At 42.1% G+C, this 21373-nt stretch overlaps 1 protein-coding gene across 2 annotated transcripts in view; it reads right to left on the bottom strand.

Moving 5' to 3' along the window:
* ttll7 (tubulin tyrosine ligase-like family, member 7) overlaps positions 1 to 20062 on the bottom strand; it is a 127841-nt gene extending 107779 nt beyond the window's left edge. Inside the window, exon 1 of one of the 2 annotated variants that reach the window (XM_048172758.1) lies at positions 19852 to 20062. The gene's annotated coding sequence lies outside the window, so the exon portion shown is untranslated. The remainder of the gene's footprint in view (positions 1 to 19851) is intronic. The other variant, XM_048172757.1, reaches the window with a different exon arrangement.
* Between the last annotated feature and the right edge of the window lie 1311 nt (positions 20063 to 21373).

Raw genomic sequence — 21373 nt, 5'->3', positions numbered from 1 at the left:
CAATTTACTCATGGAGCCATATCTCTGGGATTGAACCATCAAGAGCTTTTAAAATGAAGATACCCAAAGAAAAGTTCTCTGTGTAAAAATAAAATAATGATGCTGCCATCTTTCTAAAGTCATTTTTACACCCCTGTAAATTGGCTTCAAATCTCAGGTGAAAATGGTCATTTTGACCCCTCTACAGAATAGTGGATTACTCAGTAAATATTCATCTGTGACATTTAATATTTTGGCTTTCATCACTATTTATGTTTGTCTTTGCACAGAAAAATAAATTAACAAAATCAAAAATTGTAGCCAAGGAAGTTCCCTAAATTTGGTTGATTTGACACGAAATGACCCATTTTCAAATCTTAATCTTGTCTGGTTTTGCTTGAGAATCTGAAAAATTCAGGATCTGATATGTTGATGACAGGCAAAGCAGATATATTCCGTGAAGTCCTGTGCAAGTTTTCAGATTGGATTTGATATAAAGTTCCAAAAAACAAGAGAATAAGTTATGGAGTTATGGAAATATTTCACTCAGCATATGAATATCAATGACTAAATCTAATATATCAGATGCAGTGTTACATATTGTCTTGCTCATTGGAGTATATGAATAATTCTGCTGATCTTTTTTTACAATGAAACATTTAGTTATATCCTGCTGTATTTATTTTTTAACTTGGTTATATAAATTCTTTAATTATAAATTAATTACTAAATTATAAATGGACCATTATATATGCAGATTAAAGATATTGGCCTCTTAAGTTACTTCATTGTAGTTACTTTTTGTTAATATCTTGCAGCAAAAGTAGCTTGCAGCTTGCAAAACTAGTTTCAAAGTAGTTTCCCCAACACTGATCAGGAGTGTGTTTCCCGTACAACAATGAGTTGCTGAACTACCTTAGTACGATGCATCCTTGAAGAAATCAACTAGCTAGTCACGACTGTTTCCCGAAACCATATTGTCGCAAATTTGTCGTTCAACCATGTTGGTTGATTGATGTCACTCAGGTGGTGGAGTACTTAGTAATGCGTTGTGAGATCTTTTCTTTTCCAGATTTCTTGCTATACATATATATATATATATATACGGATATGGCTAGGACTAATTCTAATTTTTCTCTGTTATTTTGCTTTTTTTCCACATTCAATTATAGTCTTGTTCTTATGTACTGGAGCACATGCACATGTGCACTCTTAAAAAACGGTGCCTTGTCTTATGACAAACTAAAAGACAATTGAAATTAATTTGAAAAAACATGATATAGATTGTAATGAATGTCAGCTTAGTTATTTTGCTCAACATAAGGATTTATTAGGTCCACATATCACAAGAAACCATGCTTCTAACCACAGCTCGAGAGCTGTCGTTCCAACCACACAACTTTGTGAAGCTGTTTGCAAATGTTCATTGGAACTATGGTTTTAGGAATCAGATTCAGTGTTGAACTATGCTGATTAGAGCTGTGAAAAAAAAAAAAAAAAAAAAAAACACCTATCGCATTATTTTAAAATAGATTTTTTTTAAATTCCAGAATCGATATTAATTCATATTAAATTGCTTTATAACCTCTAAGAAAACCCTGTCACCATTGTGTGATTGCAATTAGCTCAATGCATAACACTGCAATAAAAAATATTTGCATAAAAAGCATCTGCTTTATCAATACAATTTCCATATTGTGAAGTAATAATGCAATTAGAACAGTCGCTAAAAAAGGCGTTCAGGCAATTTATGAAGGTGCATTCAATCTGTTACAGCACAAGACAGCAACACAATGACAGGCAGGCGTGCATATGATGAATGAGTGCTTGACTAATCTCCTGCTATCATGCATCACCCTGACAGCTCCACCACCCACAATCCACTCACACTTTATTTCCTCTGAGACGTCGCATCACTTCCTGCTAACACCTCTCTCAGCTGTAGAGGGAGTCAGAAAGCACTATGGATAATGTTTTCAAAACACTTCCTCATGTGCAATAGCAAGTGGGCTATATACCATGACGTTAGCCAATCATTACAGTGCACCATTTACTGACAAGCCTTAAAGGATTAGTTCACTTTCAAATGAAAATTTCCTGATAATTTACTCACCCCCATGTCATCCAAGATTTCCATGTCCTTCTTTCTTCAGTCGAAAAGAAATGAAGGTTTTTGAGGAAAACATTCCAGGATTTTTCTCCATATAGTGGACTTCAATGGCCTCCAAACAGTTGAAGGTCAAAATTACAGTTTCATTGCAGCTTCAAAGCATTCTACACAATCCCAGACGAGGAATAAGAGATAAGGTATCTAGAGAAACCATTGCTCATTTTCTAAAAAAAATTTAAAATTATATATGTTTTAACCATAAATGCTCATCTTGAACTAGCTCTCTTCTTCTTCTTCTCTATTTGAATTCCAGCAGTGTAGACACTGCTAAGTGTATTTCTGCCCTCCACAGGTTAAAGTTTGAACTAATTGTTATATACTTGCACTAGCATATTGTATATGACAATTTATTACAAACTTTGACCTGAGGAGGGCAGTAATACACTTAGCAGTGTCTACACTGCCAGAATTCAAATAGAGAAGAAGAAGAAGAAGAAGAAGAAGAAGAAGAAGAAGAAGAAGAAGAAGAAGAAGAAGAAGATGGTTAAAATGTATAAATTTTAATTATTTTTTTAGAAAATGAGTGATGGTTTCTCTAGATAAGACCCTTATTCCTCATCTGGTATCGTTTAAAGCCCTTTGAAGCTGCACTGAAACTGTAATTTTGACCTTCAAATGTTTGGAGGTCATTGAAGTCCACTATATGGAGAAAAATCCTGGAATGTTTTCATCAAAAACCTTAATTTCTTTTTGACTGAAGAAAGAAAGACATGAACATCTTGGATGACATGGAGGCGAGTAAATTATCATGAAATTTTCATTTGAAAGTGAACAAATCCTTTAAAGGAGCCGTCCCTTAAAAACAGATCGTTTTAAAAAGAGCTAGGGTCAGAATGAGGATTGAAAATAATAGTTTTTCCACATACATATGTGTTGTTGTTTTTTTTTGTTGTTTTTTTTTTGGTGCAAAAAAACTTTATTAACACAATAAGTGAACCTCAAGGAACATATTAAAGGTGCATATTAAATGTTTTGTTATACTGGTTGAAAGTCTCCTCATATCCTGATAGCAATCACTATGTTAAACGGTCTAAATGTATTTTTATAAATATATATTATCGTCTGTGGAAGGCGCAGGACCATAAAATGTTCATCCAATCTTTATATTCAGTCCGAATGAAATAATATGATGTTCTACCTGCCTGTCAATGTATGTTTTTACATAACCTTGAACACCCTGTTCGCACAGACATCGTCATCAGCATGTTTCATGCTATGCAGACTTTATACAGACAGACAGACATCAGTCACAGAGCACCGCAAACAAACAGTCACCTTTTACAGATCCTACCTAATCAAAACAACAAGCTTTCATGGTAAAACTACCGTAATTAAGAGATGGCAACCCGTGACGTTCTAACCGGAGCTGTTCAGTCAGACTCGGAATTATGCATATCCATGTCAACAGTATCAACACCTAAATAAAACTGCAGCAGTCAGGTACAAGCTCTCTAAGTTGTTCACGTTCATTTTTATTGTAATGTTATGTGCTTTGAGACATGAAGTAGTTTAACACTGTCTCTTGTGACGCTTTGCCAAGAGCAGCTGCGTGTTTAAGTGTGCGTTCATGTGTTTTGGAGCAAGCGTGGCTTTGGATGGCGATTTGCAGGGAGGTTGGGATTGAATGCTTTCAGCTAATGTTAGCATTTCCCAGATCACCTACTGCTAATAAAAAGAAAAATTCAGTTTTTACGTTTTTTCTAAATTTATTAGATATATGCATTTTGTCAAATTCGAGAATATTTTTGTATGATTTCACCAAAAAAACAAAATAACGGCTTATATAGTGATGGCTGATTTCAAAACACTGCTTCAGGAAGCTTTGGAGCATTATGAATCAGTGTGTTGAATCAGCAGTTCGGAGCGCCAAAGTCACGTGATTTCAGCAGTTGACACCCGATCCGAATCATGATTTGACACAAAAGAATCATAACGCTCCAAAGCTTCATGAAGCAGTGTTTTGAAATCAGCCATCACTATATAAGTCATTATTTTGTTTTTTTGGTGCACTAAAAATATTCTCGTCGCTTTATAACATTAATATTGAACCACTGTACTCACGTGAACTGATTTAAATATGTTTTTAGTACATTAATGGATCTTGAGAGAGGAAATTACATTGCTGGCTACAGAGGCCTCACCGAGCCATCGGATTTCAACAAAAATATCTTAAAGGTGCCCTACAACACTTTTTCACAAGATGTAATATAAGTCTAAGGTGTCCCCTGAATGTGTCTGTGAAGTTTCAGCTCAAAATACCCATAGATTTTTTTTTATTCATTTTTTTTAACTGCCTATTTTGGGGCATAATTAAATATGCGCCGATTCAGCACGGTTCCCCTTTAAATGCTTGCGCTCCCCACCCCCAAGCTCGCGACTCTATAATACATTGCATAAACAAAGTTCACACAGCTAATATAACCCTCAAAATGGATCTTTACAAAGTGTTCGTCATGCAGCATACCCGATTATGTAAGTATGGTATTTATTTGGATGTTTACATTTGATTCTGAATGAGTTTGATAGTAGCCTATGTGTGGCTAACGGGCTAAAGCTAACATTACACACTGTTGGAGAGATTTAAAAAGAATGAAGTTGTTTATGAATTATACAGACTGCAAGTGTTTAAAAAAATGAAAATAACAACAGTCTTGCCTCCGTGAATACAGTAAGAAACGATGGTAACTTAAACCACATTTAACAGTACATTAGCAACATGCAAAACATTTAGAAAGACAATTTACAAATATCACTAACAATATCATGTTATCATGGATCATGTCAGTTATTATTGCCCCATCTGCCATTTTTCGCTATTGTCCTTGCTTGCTTACCTGAAAAAAGTCTAACGATTCAGCTGTGCACAGATCCAGACATTAATACTGGCTTGTCTAATGCCTTGAACATGGGCTGGCATATAAAAAAATTTGGGGGCATACATATTAATGATCCCGACTGTTGCGTCAAAGTCGGTGTTATGTTGAGATTCGCCTGTTCTTCTAAGGTCTTTTAAACTAATGAGATTTACATAAGAAGGAGGAAACAATGATGTTTGAGACTCACTGTATGTCATTTCCATGTACTGAACTCTTGTTATTCAACTATGCCGAGGTAAATTCAATTTTCAATTCTATGGCACCTTTAATTTGCGTTCCAAAGATTAACGAAGGTCTGAAACGAAGGTGTGAAACGGCATGAGGGTGAGTAATAAATAACATTATTTTCATTTTTGGTTGAACTAACCCCTTTGTGCTATGTTTCACATACAAGTATGAAATTCGGTAGACAGTTATAACAGCCCAATACCTACAAAAAGTTCCTGGATGCAAAATCTGTAGGAGCCCAACAGGAAGTCAGATATTTTTAATTTTCTCTGCAAAATTTTTGCAGTTTTTGCCATTTCCAGACATTGTACTTTAACAATCTCATAGAAATGTTATCAGATAAACATCATATTTAGGTCAGTCTAATCTAAAGGCCTTTGCGACATTAAATTGCGAAGATCTTGAGTTTTCGCTTAAGGGCATGTCTGTGGTGGCCTGACAAAATTTGATGTTTTGCCATGAAACAGGAAGTTGTTGTAACTCAGGCATACAATGTCCAATCTGCCCGAAATTACACATGTTTTATTAGAGTCCTGACCTGAAGACATCTACATGCCAACATTCTGTTACAGTCATAGCGCCACCTGTGGGCAACAGGAAATTACATGTTTTACACTGTGATTTAACCAGATCAACATCATATTTGGTCAGTCTAATCTTAAGGCCTTAGCAATGATAAATTGCAAAGATCTTGAGTTTTCACTGAAGGGCGTGTCCATGATGGTCTGAAAATGTGTGATGTTTCGCCATGAAAGAGGAAGTTGTTGTAACTGAGGCATACAATGTCCAATCTTCTCCAAACTTCACATGTTTGATAATAGTCCTGGCCTAAAGACATCTACATGGCAATATTCAGTTATAGTCAAAGCGCAACATGTTGGCAGCAGGAAGTGTGGCACGTTGAAATGACTTTGCCATATTTCTCCTTAGGGCTGGATGATTAATCGGAAGGTAATCGAAACCGACATTCAGAACCTCTAACCGACGTAATTTTCCCATGTCGGTTATTTCGTTTTTTTAATCCTGTTAATACTTCCCCTTTAAAAACATACTACCGCGTGTGTAGCCATGTGACTCCGCCCCGTCCAGTCAGCAACATAAAAGCAAAACACGGAGGTGAACGCCGGTTCAACACATAGTGATGGCACGTGAGCGGTGAGCCTTGTGTCCTCACTAAACTTTGTCAGTTGTATTTGTTTTAAGGTTTGCCAGTTTGAACATTCAAGCGATTTTAGACGATTGGATGTATATTATTTCGAGCTACCGTGCTCACGCAACTGCATTGTGGCACGAACACTCATACAGACAGTAGCTGCGCAAAACATGAAGATCGTTGTCCTGTGATTTATCACTAAAACAGCTTAGAAACTCAAAACTTATTATAGCATATATTTTTCTACTTTTGAGGGAACTATTTACAACCCACAGCTTCACAATTAATAGAGAGACGGTATGACTAATTCACACATGCAATCTCTTTCATTATGTACTGGTACTGTGCTAATTTATCTGTATCTGATTTACAACGAGCAGAAATCTGTAAGAAATGTTACAAACCATAGATAAAATAACTGCTGAAAGTGAGCTGTTATGTCAGATCACTCTTTCAATAGGAAAAAAAAATATCCCACCTTTATCATATTTACAGTACAAACCTTGTCAGTGAACTACGAAGGCAAAAAAAAAAAAAAAATCGTTCATTAATCGTAATCGAGGTAAAATGTTCAATTAATCAAGTTTTGATTTTAGGCCATAATCGTCCAGCCCTATTTCTCCTGTATTTACTCGCTTACATGCATGTCACCCACGATTCACTGTTTTCCTAAGGCCACCAGGTGGCGGTGGCCCCAGGTGCGAGGGCCCTTTCATCGCTGCTTGCAGCTGTAATTTGTATTAGAACTGTAAATTTTTGACGTGGACATTACTTTGACACAGTCACCTCTGATAAAAGATTACTTGAAATTGTAATGTAGAAACCTGCATTTTCTGTAAAGCTGCTTTGAAATGATGTATTGTGAAAAGTGCTATACAAATAAATGTGAATTTAATTTAATTGATTTTATTGCTTTGTAAATCCAGAAAAACTGTGTTTTTCTCCCACCACCTGCGTAAAAATTCCTGGCCGAATTACCTGTTTTTGACAAACACAAATCTGCCATGCAAATGTAAATTACAGACATCCCCATGAGAAACAATTACAGTCGGAATAAGGTTTTTGACAACCAGCTATTTTTCACTTAAAGCCCTATTCGCACAGTAATTGTTTCTCATGGGGACATCTGTAAAAATAAATTTACAATGCACCTCAGTGATAAAACTTATGCAAATAGATGGCAATTTATTCACGGTGGAGGATTGAGTGATCCTACAAACCCGGGGACGTGTAAACAAAATCAAGTCAAGTCAAGTTACCTTTATTTTTTTAGTGCTTTATACAATACAAATTGTTTCAAAGCAGCTTTACTGTGATAAACAGGAAAATAATGATTCCAACGATGCAAACAGAGTTCAATTCTGCTGTAAAGCAGCTCTAAAAAGAAAATAGTGTCATTGTTCAGCTGAAGTCAGTGTTGATTCAGTTCCATTCAACAACACAGATTGTGGATATAATTCAGAATATTTCATCCAGTTACTTCTGCTGTTCCCTTTTGATCTCTAAAAATGGATGTCATTTTAAAAATGTGTAAATTAGTATAATCAAGTTAAAGGGTTAGTTCACCCAAAAATAAAATCTCTGTCATTTATTACTTACCCTCACGCCGTTCCACACCCGTAAGACCTTCATTAATCTTCGGAACACAAATTAAGATATTTTAGTTGAAATCCAATGGCTCCGTGAGGCCTCCATAGGGAGCAATAACACTTCCTCTCTCAAGATCCATAAAGGTACTAAAAACATATTTAAATAGGTTCATGTGAGTACAGTGGTTCAATGTTAATATTATAAAGCGACGAGAATATTTTTGGAGTGCCAAAAATAACAAAATAACGACTTATTTAGTGATGGCCGATTTCAGAACAATGCTTCAGGAAACATCGGAGCACAGTGAATCAGTGTATCGAATCTGCTGTTCGGAGCGCCAAAGTCACGTGATTTCAGCCGTTGGCAGTTGGACATGCGATCTGAATCATGATTCGATACACTGATTCATTTGTGCTCCGATGCTTCATGAAGCAGTGTTTTGAAATCGGCCATCCCTATATAAGTCGTTATTTTTTATTTTTATTTTTTTGGCGCTCCAAAAATATTCTCGTCGCTTTATAATATTAATATTGAACCACTGTACTCACATGAACCGATTTAAATATGTTTTTAGTACCTTTATGGATCATAAGAGAGGAAGTGTCATTGCTCCCTATTAAGGCCTCACGGAGCCATCGGATTTCAACTAAAATATCTTAATTTGTGTTCCGAAGATTAACGAAGGTCTTACGGGTGTGGAATGGCATGAGGGTAAGTAATAAATGGCAGAATTTTCATTTTTGGGTGAACTAATCCTTTAACACAAACTCTTATACACAAGGTAGACATAAATGATTAGTTGTGCAAGCCCTAATCTATATAAATGCATACATTTTTTTTTAAAATGTATTGCATATCATAATTGCCCATATCAAAAGTGTATGTGATTTTATTTTCCTTCTTTTTTTTTGTTTTTTTTTTCTTAACAGTTCCCACTCACTGTATAGAAGAGTGGTGACATAATATTTTTCTTGTAAGTTTCCAGCATTTCAATAATAGTGTCCATATTTAAAAAAAAACAAAAAAAAACCATGCACAACAGTTACTGTACAGTGCTTGGCAGTGGTCAAATAGGTTTTAGAAAATGACATTTGGATTGATCCCTTCTGGTAAACTCAGAGATGTGGATTTGGACAGCAATTTAATTACCACATGATCCTGGTGTTTGTCAAAAAACAGAAGGTAATTCGGACAGGAATTTTCACTCAGGTGGTGGGAGAAAATAATGACATTCTGGATTCAGACAATGATAAAATCACCAACAGCACCTGAAAATTGTGAAATTACCTTACGTCCCGATGAGAAATGGTTACCGTCTGAATAGGGACAGCCAATCGTATCTTCATTGATGCTTTTTGAAAATTGTTTACTCTCACTTAATTACATGTGCCTGACTTTTCTGACTTTTCATTCGTAACAACAATCACATTTTCATTAATACTTTCTGAGAGTCACTTATTCTCACTTAGAACAAAACAAACCAACATTTGAATCTCTTAATAGAACACTACTAACCAATATTTAAATATTTTAATTGCCTTTGAATGTTCAGATGTATGAGTCACTGCGGCTCAAATATATGTGCTAGACAACAGTATAAAATACAGATCTAAATCTGGAAGATGACTTGTACTGTTATATATCGTCATTATTACCCAGCCCTAAATATAGCTCTATGGTAAAGCAATAAGGCATTTTACACATAAGAGGATGACTAAAACTTATTTGAAATGATGTGTGAAAAGTGCTATACAATACATTTAACTTGACTTTACTTGATTATGCACATAATCATGCTTGATTTGTACTTGTGTAAAGTACGCTTCAGGCCTTCTCACACCATCACATTTTTTTACCACAGTACTGTGGTGATATGACAGGTGATATGACGATATATATCATTACCACAAAATAAAATGTCTATTGTTAGAGACTTTGCTATATTGTACATATCGCAGTATGTATAAATATTGCACTATTGACACTTCAGATGAAATGCATGAATGTGAATATATAGAGCGGGACATGCTTGAGTTATAAGCACAATATATCCTGAAAGGAACTCGGTGCAGCACTTGTGCTGACTGGCACACTGCCAAAGTGCATGCACAGAAACGTCTCGGTTACATATGTAACCCTCGTTCCCTGAAGGAGGGAACGGAGACGTACGTCAGTAGTGACCGACGAATTGGGATATCGCTAGAGAGTGAACTAAAACAAGCCAATGGAATTGGCGTGCGATATTTGCATAATGCGCACCGCCTCCGACAGGTGTATATAAATAGGAAGCAGATGCAATCGCACTCTGTTTTTCGCTGAGGAGACAACTGGTGTCCGCACAACAGCGAGGGTACAGAAACTGTGGCGACGGGACGTACGTCTCCGTTCCCTCCTTCAGGGAACGAGGGTTACATACGTAACCGAGACGTTCCCTTTCAGTCGGTCACGTTCGACGTACGTCAGTAGTGACCGACGAATTGGGATCCCAAATAAAGCGCCACAGTTACGAAACCCCTTCCAGTGCCCAGTGCAAGCTCTAGCCACCCGTCGCACCAATTGGGACGGTGAAGGGGGCGAGCTTACGCCGAGAGAGTCTACTGCTGTTCCGACATACCCACTAAGTAAACTAGACTACACTGGGGAAGCGAACCCGTGGGGACGCTGCGGAGGCCACTACCTACCCAATGGGGGAGGAGTTTACGTGGAGAATACACATATGGACTGGCCCGGGGGGCAGTATGCATATGGAGTCCCTGGGATGGCTCCACCTGGGTAGGGGGAGACTCATCTGACAGGTGACAGCAGAGCTGGCTCTGCTAAGGGAAAGACACGGACTCGGCCCGTAGGGAGTTTTAAACCGTGGATGAATACACATATGGGACCGCTCACGTAGAGGAGTCACGACATATGGGCCCCAGCCAACAGACAGCGTCAGCGACGGATGTAGGCCTGGCATCAGACACTCCGCAATGTCCGAGCCGAAGGGGGAGGCGGAGGAACTCGACAGGGTTCGCCAAGCGGGGAACACGACTGGAGTAAAAAGTATGCACGTATCCGGCCAAGGGGCGGGAATGGCATTGCAAGCCGACACTTAGAGCGGGTACAACACGTCTACCGACTAGTGGATGCGAGTACACGTGAAGATACCGGCTCTACACGTAGGCTATAAAACCTAGCGAACGTGTTAGGTGTCGCCCAGCCCGCAGCTCTACAGATATCTGTCAGTGAGGCGCCATGAGCCAGCGCCCAGGAAGAGGCCACCCCTCTGGTGGAGTGGGCTCTCAACCTGAGCGGGCAAGGCACGCCCTGGGATTCATACGCCAAGGCGATGGCATCCACTATCCAGTGGGCCATCCTCTGCTTGGAGACAGCCTTTCCCTTCTGCTGGCCTCCGTAACAGACAAAGAGCTGATCTGAGGTCCTGAAGCTTCGCGTTCTGTCCACATACACACGCAGAGCGCGGACGGGACAGAGCAAAGCTAGGGCTGGGTCTGCCTCCTCCGAGGGCAGCGCTTGCAGGTTCACTACCTGATCTCTGAAGGGAGTGGTAGGAACCTTGGGCACGTATCCAGGCCGGGGTCTCAGGATGACGTGAGAATCACCGGGCCCGAACTCTAGGCACGCTTCGTCGACCGAAAACGCATGCAGGTCCCCTACCCTCTTAAGGGAAGCCAATGCGACCAGAAGGACAGTTTTCAGAGACATTAGTTTCAGGTCGACTGATCGCAAGGGCTCAAAGGGATGACCCCGGAGAGCTGAGAGAACCAGGTTCAGATCCCAAGAGGGTACGGAGGAAGGGCGAGGAGGATTCAGTCTCCTTGCCCCCCTCAGGAACCTGACGATCAGATCGTGTTTCCCCAGGGACTTACCCTCAACTGCGTGGTGATGTGCAGCGATAGCGGCAACATACACCTTCAGGGTGGAGGGAGACAGCCTTCGCTCCAACCCATCTTGCAGGAAGGAAAGCACAGATCTGACCGAGCATGATCGGGGGTCCTCTCGGCGAGAGGCGCACTATTCGACGAACAGGTTCCACTTCAGCGCGTAGAGGCTCCTAGTGGAAGGAGCTCTAGCGGAAGTGATGGTGTCTACGACCGCTTGCGGGAGATCACTCAGAACCTCCGCATCCCGTCCAGGGCCCACACGTGGAGGTTCCACAGATCGGGACGCGGGTGCCACAGGGTGCCCCGTCTCTGAGTCAGGAGGTCCTTCCTCAGAGAAATCGGCCAGGGAGGGGCTGTCGCGAGGAGGATGAGGTCCGAGAACCAGGTCCGAGTGGGCCAGTACGGAGCCACTAACAAGACCTGCTCCCCGTCCTCCCTGACCTTGCACAGGAGTTGTGCGAGAAGGCTCACTGGGGGAAACGCATATTTGCGTAGACCCTGGGGCCAGCTGTGTGCCAGGGCATCCGTGCCGAGCGTGCCGCCGGTCAGGGAATAGAACCACTGGCAGCGGGCAGTTTCTGGGTAGGCAAACAGGTCTACCTGGGCCTCGCCGAAATGCTGCCAAATCAGCTGAACCGCCTGGGGGTGGAGCCGCCACTCGCCCGCAAGTGGAGGCTGCCGTGACAGCTCGTCGGCTGCACGGTTGAGCACACCTGGGACATGAGTGGCCCGAAGGGACCTCAGTTGCTTCTGACTCCACAACAAGAGATGGCGGGCAAGTTGCGACATGCGACGGGAGCGTAGACCACCTTGATGGTTGATGTACGCAACGGCCGCAGTGCTGTCCGAGCGGACCAGTACGTGCTTGTCTGACAGCAGCTCCTTGAAGCGGCCCAGTGCAAGACGTACTGCTAGCAACTCCAGGCAATTGATATGCCAATGCAGCTGAGGCCCCGTCCAAAGACCCGACACTGCATGCCCGTTGTACGTGGCCCCCCATCCCGTGGCAGAGGCGTCTGTGGAGACCACAGCATGCCTGGACACTTGTTCGAGGGGTACTCCGGCCCGCAGGAACGAAGGATCCGACCACCGGATGAGGGTGCGACGGCAGCTCGGTGTCACGGGGACACGGAGCGTGCCGCGCTGCCACGCCCATCTCGGGACCCGGCCGCGGAGCCAGTGTTGAAGCGGCCTCATATGGAGCAATCCGAGCGTCGTTACCGCGGCTGCAGATGCCATATGCCCCAGGAGCCTCCGAAATACTTTCAGTGGGGCCGCTGTCCTGCGCTTGAGCGTGCTGAGGCAGGTCAACACCGACTGGATGCGTTCCTCGGTGAGGCGCACAGTCCGGGCGACCGAGTCTAGCTCGAGACCGAGACAAGAGATCCTCTGCCCGGGGGAGAGTTGCTCTTGTCCCAGTTGACCCGAAGCCCCAACCGGCTGAGGTGAGCTAAAACCATATCCCTGTGTTCGCACAACTGCGCTCGCGAGCTGGCCAGGATCAACCAGTCGTCGAGGTAGTTGAGAATACGAACGCCTTGTTCCTTGAGGGGAACAATGGCCGCCTCCGCATCCTTCGTGAAGACGCGGGGCGACAGGGCCAGCCTGAAGGGTAGGACTTTGTACTGATATGCTCGACCCTCGAACGCAAACCGTAGAAAGGGTCTGTGGCGAGGCAGAATCGAGACATGAAAGTACGCGTCCTTCAGGTCGATCGCTGCAAACCAATCCCGGGGACGGACGCATTCGAAAACGCGCTTCTGCGCATCTTGAACGGCAACTTGTAAAGGTACCGGTTCAAGACGCACAGATCCAGGATTGGCCATAGCCCACCGCCCTTTTTGGTACAATGAAGTAGGGGGCTGTAAAACCCCGACTTCATATCGGCTGGAGGGACCGGCTCGATTGCATCCTTCGCCAGGAGGACAGCAATCTCCGCCCGGAGAACAGGTGCGTTGTCCAGTGACACCTGAGTGTAGTGGACACCCCTGAAAACCGGGGACGCCGGGCGAACTGAATCGCATAGCCGAGTCTGATGGTACGAATGAGCCAGCTGGACAGGCTGGGGAGCGCTATCCACGCTTCCAGACACCGAGCCAGCGGGACCAAAGGCACCACAGTCGCACCGGGGGTGGGGCAGCGAGGCAGAGTACGGGGACCCGACTCGGACGGCATGGAGCGGCCCGGAGTGTGGTCAGACTCTGCGAGGCAGCAGTGCGTATGGGAGACGGCGCACGGGGCGCGGCCTGCGCCATCACACTGCCACCCGCTGGCGATGTGAGGGGGCTGCGCGTCACAAGGCAGGGCCTCGCACGCTGACAACCGCAAGCAGAGTACGGGGACCCGACTCGGACGGCATGGGAGCGGCCCGGAGTGTGGTCAGACTCTGCGAGGTAGCAGTGTGAATGGGAGACGGCACATGGGGTGCGGCCTGAACCACCACACTGGAACCTGCTGGTGAAGTGAGAGAGGGCTGAGAGTGGCAAGGGGGGCCTTGCACACTACCAGCCACACCCTCTTGGGACCTGGAGGATCAGATAACAGTTCTATTCGTGGGTACCGCTGGACTCCGGAGAGCCAGCGGCGGAACAGACCAGAAATCTCCACCCGGCCCTCCTCCGGGGAAAGAACTGTTTACTTCAGCTGCAGGTCACCATATCCCCAGGACCGCCTCCTGCTAACCAACTGGGTTGGCTGCGGGGAGAGCGGGCTGGGTTTTAGGCCAGCTTGTGAGATGAGCACATCGAGAAAGTGTACTTGACGATGACACATCCCAGCAAGACCAGCCAGGGGTGTTTCCGGACCACCATGGTGGACATTGTCTGGCCAGAGGCCTGCGCTATGACCTGTATCATGCGTAGCTCAACCCTGACTCAGAACTACCCACATGCAATGAGTGCTTTGGCCTACCACGGACTTGCCGGGGGCCAAGACCCATGCAGGGCAGAGGTGGTGTGCCCGTAGCACTGCGACCCCACCCTAAAGGGTAGTGAGAGAGAAAAAAACTTGTAATGCAGATTATGGCCCCCTTGGCGTTCCATATTTAACACCAAAGAGGCTACAAAACTGCCAAGTTTTTCCATGCACGTCCGGGCACAGGGGGCGGGGCAAGGCGAGTGCGCGTCACACAACGCCCCCAGGGGCCCGGGAAAGCATGGTTGTCAAGTCTGAATCTGATTCAGCATGAGCACATCACGACTGTGGGACGCTCAGCATCATCTTCATTTTCAGAGCCTAACAATACTCTCTCCAATGTAGCAGTCGACATCTGATCCTCTGCTGGAGCTCCGACTAAGACGCTAGGTCCCTCATGAGAAGGACCAGCAATCCAAGCAGAAGCTACCAGCCATGTTGGACAGTGAACGTGGCCGTCCAACTGGACGACACACGGCACACTGGGCGCCGACGTGGCCATGTTTTATTAAACATGAACCACCCACGGACATAGTCACAACATGTTTGCGATGCACTAGAGGAGTGGGGGGCCCACGGAGAATGGCTCGGCAGGTATAGCCCCACTGTGATCCTCTGGTCACCCAGGCTTATTAACCAAAGTAGTATTTTTCTTATTCAGAAAAATAAACTAGATCGGGGAATAAGTGAGGGGACTCCACCTCATTAAAGGCGCTCGAGTCTCGACCGTGCATCTAGAGCGCCAGACGACGCGCAGGGTTGCCATGGCAACGCGCGCTGTCAGCCGGCAGCTCGACGGCACACGGCGCGCTGAACGCTCAAGCCCTTACGAGAAAGGCGAGACAAACAACGCGCCGACGTGGGCATATTCTCATAAGAGAATATGAACCACCCACAAACACAGTCTCAGCACGCTAAGCAGACATGAGAGAAAGTGATTGTGGCCGTCAGACAACTGCGTTTTATATGGGAATTCAGTTGCTGTTAAAACAGCAGTTGAGAGCTTAAGCTCAGGCTCCCCGGGAAGCTCGCGACCTCGCTGTTGTGCTTTAACGCCAACACAAACAGACGCTGAATCTCCAAGGCTGTTTAGTTTCACTCTTGTGAAGTCTGAAGCTGGACACCAACTGGTGGCTCCGAAGCGAAAGACAGAGTGCGATTGCATCTGCTTCCTATTTATATACACCTGTCGGAGGCGGTGCGCATTATGCAAATATCGCACGCCAATTCCATTGGCTTGTTTTAGTTCACTCGAAGCTGATAGGGCTCTCTAGCGATATCCCAATTCGTCGGTCACTACTGACGTACGTCGAACGTGACCGACTGAAAGGGAACATGCCTTTCTCAGAAGGCAATCGTGAATTAGGGACGTGCTCGATGTTTACTCTCTGTCGCAGTTACACTCACGTGAGGTTGCTATGCTGCGCGGTCAAAAAAGTGTATCATTTTAAGCACTGCGTTTTAAAAACAAGTGGTTTTAAACCAGTGAGGTGCAATTAGCAGCGAAAGACAACTAATGCACCATATGCACACGCTCTCTGAGAGACTGTTTCTCAGCGCGACATTAAGCCGCTGCTCATAGAGCGTGTGAGGACTGAACTGAGTGCTTTTTGCAGCCTAATTGGGCTTAAACCAGTGTTGCCAACTGCTTTCAATTGAAAGTAGCTAAAACTGGTAGCTAAATGTCACTAGATGACATCATAATTGCAAATTCATTGATCTATATAAATGTGAATATAGATCAGTGGGCAAATAAGAATCTAGATAAGGTTTGTCCAAGAAGTTGCTAGATTTGTCCCTAGAAAATAGTATCTCAAAATGCTGACGAGTTTAAATAAGTATTAAAGGGATAGTTCACCCAAAAATGAAAATCTGATGTTTATCTGCTTACCCCCAGCGCATCCAAGATGTAGGTGACTTTGTTTCTTCAGTAGAACACAAATGATGATTTTTAACTCCAACCGTTGCCGTCTGTCAGTCAAATAATGGGAGTGAATGGGAACTTGGATCAGTAAGAGTCGAAAAACCTTGCATAGACAAATCCAAATTAAACCCTGCAGCTTGTGACGACACATTGATGTCCTAAGACACGAAACGATCGGTTTGTGCGAGAAACAGAACAGTATTTATATCATTTTTTTACCTCTAAAACACCACTATGTCCAACTGCGTTCAGCACTCGCTTAGTGAGGTCTGATCGCGCTCTGACAACGGAAGTGATGTCTAGCACTCATTGAAGTATATGCGCGAGACATCACTGCCATTGTCAGAGCGCGATCAGACCTCACTAAACGAGTGCAGAACGCAGTTGGACATAGTGGTGTTTTAGAGGTAAAAAATGATATAAATACTGTTCGGTTTCTCACACAAACCGATCGTTTCGTGTCTTAGGACATCAATGTGTCGTCACAAGCCGCATTTGGATTTGTCTATGCAAGGTTTTTCGACTCTTACTGATCCAAGTTCCCATTCACTCCCATTATTTGACTGACAGACGGCAACGGTTGGAGTTAAAAATCCTCATTTGTGTTCTACTGAAGAAACAAAGTCACCTACATCTTGGATGCGCTGGGGGTAAGCAGATAAACATCAAATTTTCATTTTTGGGTGAACTATCCCTTTAAATTATTAAAGACGCTTAAGATTTAAAAGTCTTGATATTTGTTCTACATTTAATCTGTCATGATGGTAACTTACAGACATTAATCACAAGGGGACTGACAGAAACATTAGCTCTGTTTACTTTCAAATCTGTGGTCACTTTGACACATAGGTATGTGTGTTTAACCGTTCAATCAAATCTAGATAAGGTTTGTCCAAGAAGTTGCTAGATTTGTCCCTAAACTTTTGAAAAAAGTCTCAAAAGGTAAGTCACTAAATCTAGTGACAAAATCCCTAAATTGGCAACACTGGCTTGAACGGTTAAACACACATTCCTATGTGTCAAAAAAGTGACCACAGATTTGCAAATAAACAGAGCTAATGTTTCTGTCAGTCCCCTTGTGATTAATGTCTGTAAGTTACCATCATGACAGATTAAATGTAGAACAAATATAGAGACTTTTAAGTCTTAAGCATCTTTAATGATTTAGTACTTACTTAAACTCGTCAGCATTTTGAGATACTATTTTCTACCATTTGGTCCGAGACAGCTGAAGGTCCAAATATTGATTGAGAGCAAAGAGTGGCCCACGAGGCCTCATGCCACACACATGTTGTATGTCAGCATGTCCAATGTGACAACTGGCATCTGTGGCTCCATTTATATAGCATATCATCCAAACTTGCTTGGTCAATAAAACCATAAGATTACATATTTTGATACTTTACTGATGCAATTATTAATTATCAAAAAAACTGATTGCTCGATTAATCATCAAAATCATCGGTTGGGTGCTCGATTAACAAAGTAACAACCCTACTTTTTACGACCATTATGTAATACATTTGTGTTTTGCTAATAAAAAAGTCACATTCACATGCTAAATTGTTTAATAAAATGCTTAGTGTATTTAAAACTGCCTATTGATAGATTTCACTCAAGATTTCCAGTGTTTGTATTAAATTAGTCATGCATTGTCAGAAAAAATTGCAAAAATTGTAGCTTGTCACTGGGGTAGTACCCTCAAAGGTACACCTTTGTACCCCTAAAAGTTGCATAATAGTACCTTAGGGTCCCTTTGAAGGGATAGTTCACCCAAAATTAGTTTATCATAATTTACTCTCCCTCATGACATTCCAAACCTCTATGACTTTCTTTTTTCTGCAGATATTTTGGAAAATGTTTTTTTTTGTTTTTTTTTACCCTTACAATAGAACTCAAATAAAATGGTAACTAAAACGGTTTGGTTTTGGTTTCTATCCCTTTAAGGTACTAATATGCATCATTTAGTGGTAGATAATAAACAGTAATGTGCCCTAGTGACAATTAGTATATCATGTAAAATACTATTTTCATAGATTAAGCAATGAGAAAAGACTCCAACCTCTGATAAACCATATGTGTGAAGTAAAATACTATTTTCATAGATTAAGCAATGAGAAAAAACTCCCACCTCTGATAAACCATATGTGTGAAGTCACACTAAGCGTGGGGTGTTAAGTTTTGTGTAAGTTTCTAAAATTAGGGCACAGCTCTTAGACATGGACATATATGTCTCCTTGGCAACATAATAACCACACCAGTTTTGCTTACAGTATGCAAGAAAAAAATCCCTGGCCACACAGATAGATAACAACCACCAGAAACCTCCAAAGCTCCTACTCTGGACAATGCATAACCAAAAATGTTTACTGAAACAGTGAACCAATGAGCAGACAACATCTCCTAGAAACTATTGTCTTCCATGAACAGAAGACTTCAGTGATGTAATCTGCTGTTAGACTTGAATCACTGCTCTGTTACAGTATAGAGCTCATGGCACCCTCTCAACAAACATTATATGAGGTCTACTGCTAAGAAGTCTAGAGGCTGTGGCATGAGGTGGATGGATGGATGAATACTGATCTTTTGTTGTTCTGGCTCATGTGCACAGGTTAACTCATGATCATTATGTGATGGAAGTGTTGGCCTGTGAGTAGGCCACATATAATGAGGATGCAAAGACCAGATCTGCATCCAAACACCTGTATTCTCCTTCTTAGTCAAAGTTAAAGACAGTGTGCTCTGCACTGTCATGTGATTCATTTGCCTCTGATTTCTCTGCAATATCCACTGATGCAAGGAGGCCCAGATGATAATAAAACACCGGTACTGCACTGCCAGGATTTATGCAGCTGTTCATCCAAACTGCTCAACGAAAATTGCAAACAATTCTTAGGTTATACTGCATGTTATTAAAGTGACAAATGATCATTATTTATAAACAGCAGATGCGGATGCGCTGAGAGATGCAGAGATGCGCCGCATACTGACACAAGACAGCCTGATAGCTAACGGACACTGAGCCCAAGCCATTGAATAATTATATGTCAATAACATTATTATTTTGTATAAACTGTGTAACCATTGTGATCAGATCAATGATGATGAAAATGAGAAGGTTTTGAGTAAATTACCTAAACACGGGCTGATGTCTCTCTGTCTGCGATGATGTCGCTGTTCCTCGCTTTTTTCTGTTTCTTTGTGTATAAATCTTATTTTTGACCTTAATGAATATTATATTTTTTATTTTAACATTTCACTTAAATGTTTGACTTTGAATGAAAGCCCCCAATCTGCTCTGTATGTTGTCCAGTTACCGCAAGTGTACGATGAAGATGGACTGACCTATTTCTCAAATAGGGGCGCATGGACTGCATGCTGTTTACACACTAACAATAACACAATATAATTTAAATACAGTTTGGATTTTTTATTGCCTATACAATTTGTAAAATTATTGTTTCATTTCTACATGATTAAGAGGCATGCTTTCGCGTGTATGTTTACTGTTGATTAACCATAATTCCCCACTGTAAAATACATGGACTCTTCCGGAGCGCACGGATTCTTAGCAACAAACCAATGTTTCCATCCGGGTTCTTATTCAGATGACTAATATTAAGAAGCTAATAATAAATATTATACATTTCCTTTTTCTAAGTAAATAAATAATCACATTGTCCATATGATTTTATTACATGAACCTAACATAGAAACCAATCTATGAACCAAATTTGATTGTTAAGCATTTTCCACTGTGTTTAGGCTACTGTGACATGCTAGTTTAAAATTAAAAAGGTGACTTAAAAACGACAGTAAATAAAACACCGCTACACTTTAATTTTTGTATTTAAATGTTAATATTTAAACAAATATTGATTAAATGGTCATATGGCTTGTCCTTTGTCAACCTATTACCAATTTTGTAACATTGTTGTTTGAAAGATATTTTAATCAGACCATTAGTCAAGTGAATTTGAATAAAGTGGCTAATTAATGTAGATAGCTTAAATGTTGTACCAAAATACTAAAAAGTGTTTCATCGTTGATGTTTATTCCGTGTGCTCTCCGCTTGATGGCGCCACGACTTAACCGTTCGTTATTTCACATCTATTTTCTTTTGTTTGTGAGGATGTCACCAGTGCACCAGTGTTTTTTTTTTTTTTTTTTTTTTTTTTTTGAGTTAATGTTAATAAATCCATACGCTTCAAAGGAAAGCATTTACCACAAAGGTCTGATGAAGATATTTTGAAGGATATGGCTAACCAAACAGTTGATGGACCCCATTGACTTCCATGTTATACCCATCAACTGTTTGGTTACCAACATTCTTCAATATCTTCTTTTGTTTTTAGCAGAAGAAAGACATGAATTCAGGTTTGGAACAGCTTGAGGATGAGTAAATGATGACAGAATTTTCCTTTTTGGGTGAACTATCCCTTTCACTGCAACTCTTGTCTTTTCTGAGAATAAGTAAAAGATTTCTACAGGTATGTATTGACAAGTTATCTCTCAGTGGGAATCAATAGCCTACATTCTCCCTGTGGTGGCCTTTGGAACCTCAGAGTGTCTTTTTGTTTTTCTCCACTGTTTTGGGTGTTGAGCAAAGGGCCTGATGATCTGTATTTACTTCTTCATTAACACATACTCTAACAG

Source organism: Megalobrama amblycephala, linkage group LG21, assembly GCF_018812025.1.
Source record: "Megalobrama amblycephala isolate DHTTF-2021 linkage group LG21, ASM1881202v1, whole genome shotgun sequence".
In the NCBI taxonomy this organism is placed as follows: domain Eukaryota; kingdom Metazoa; phylum Chordata; class Actinopteri; order Cypriniformes; family Xenocyprididae; genus Megalobrama; species Megalobrama amblycephala.
The sequence above is the reverse complement of the archived record's forward strand: the minus strand, read 5'-3'. Positions and strand labels throughout refer to the sequence as shown.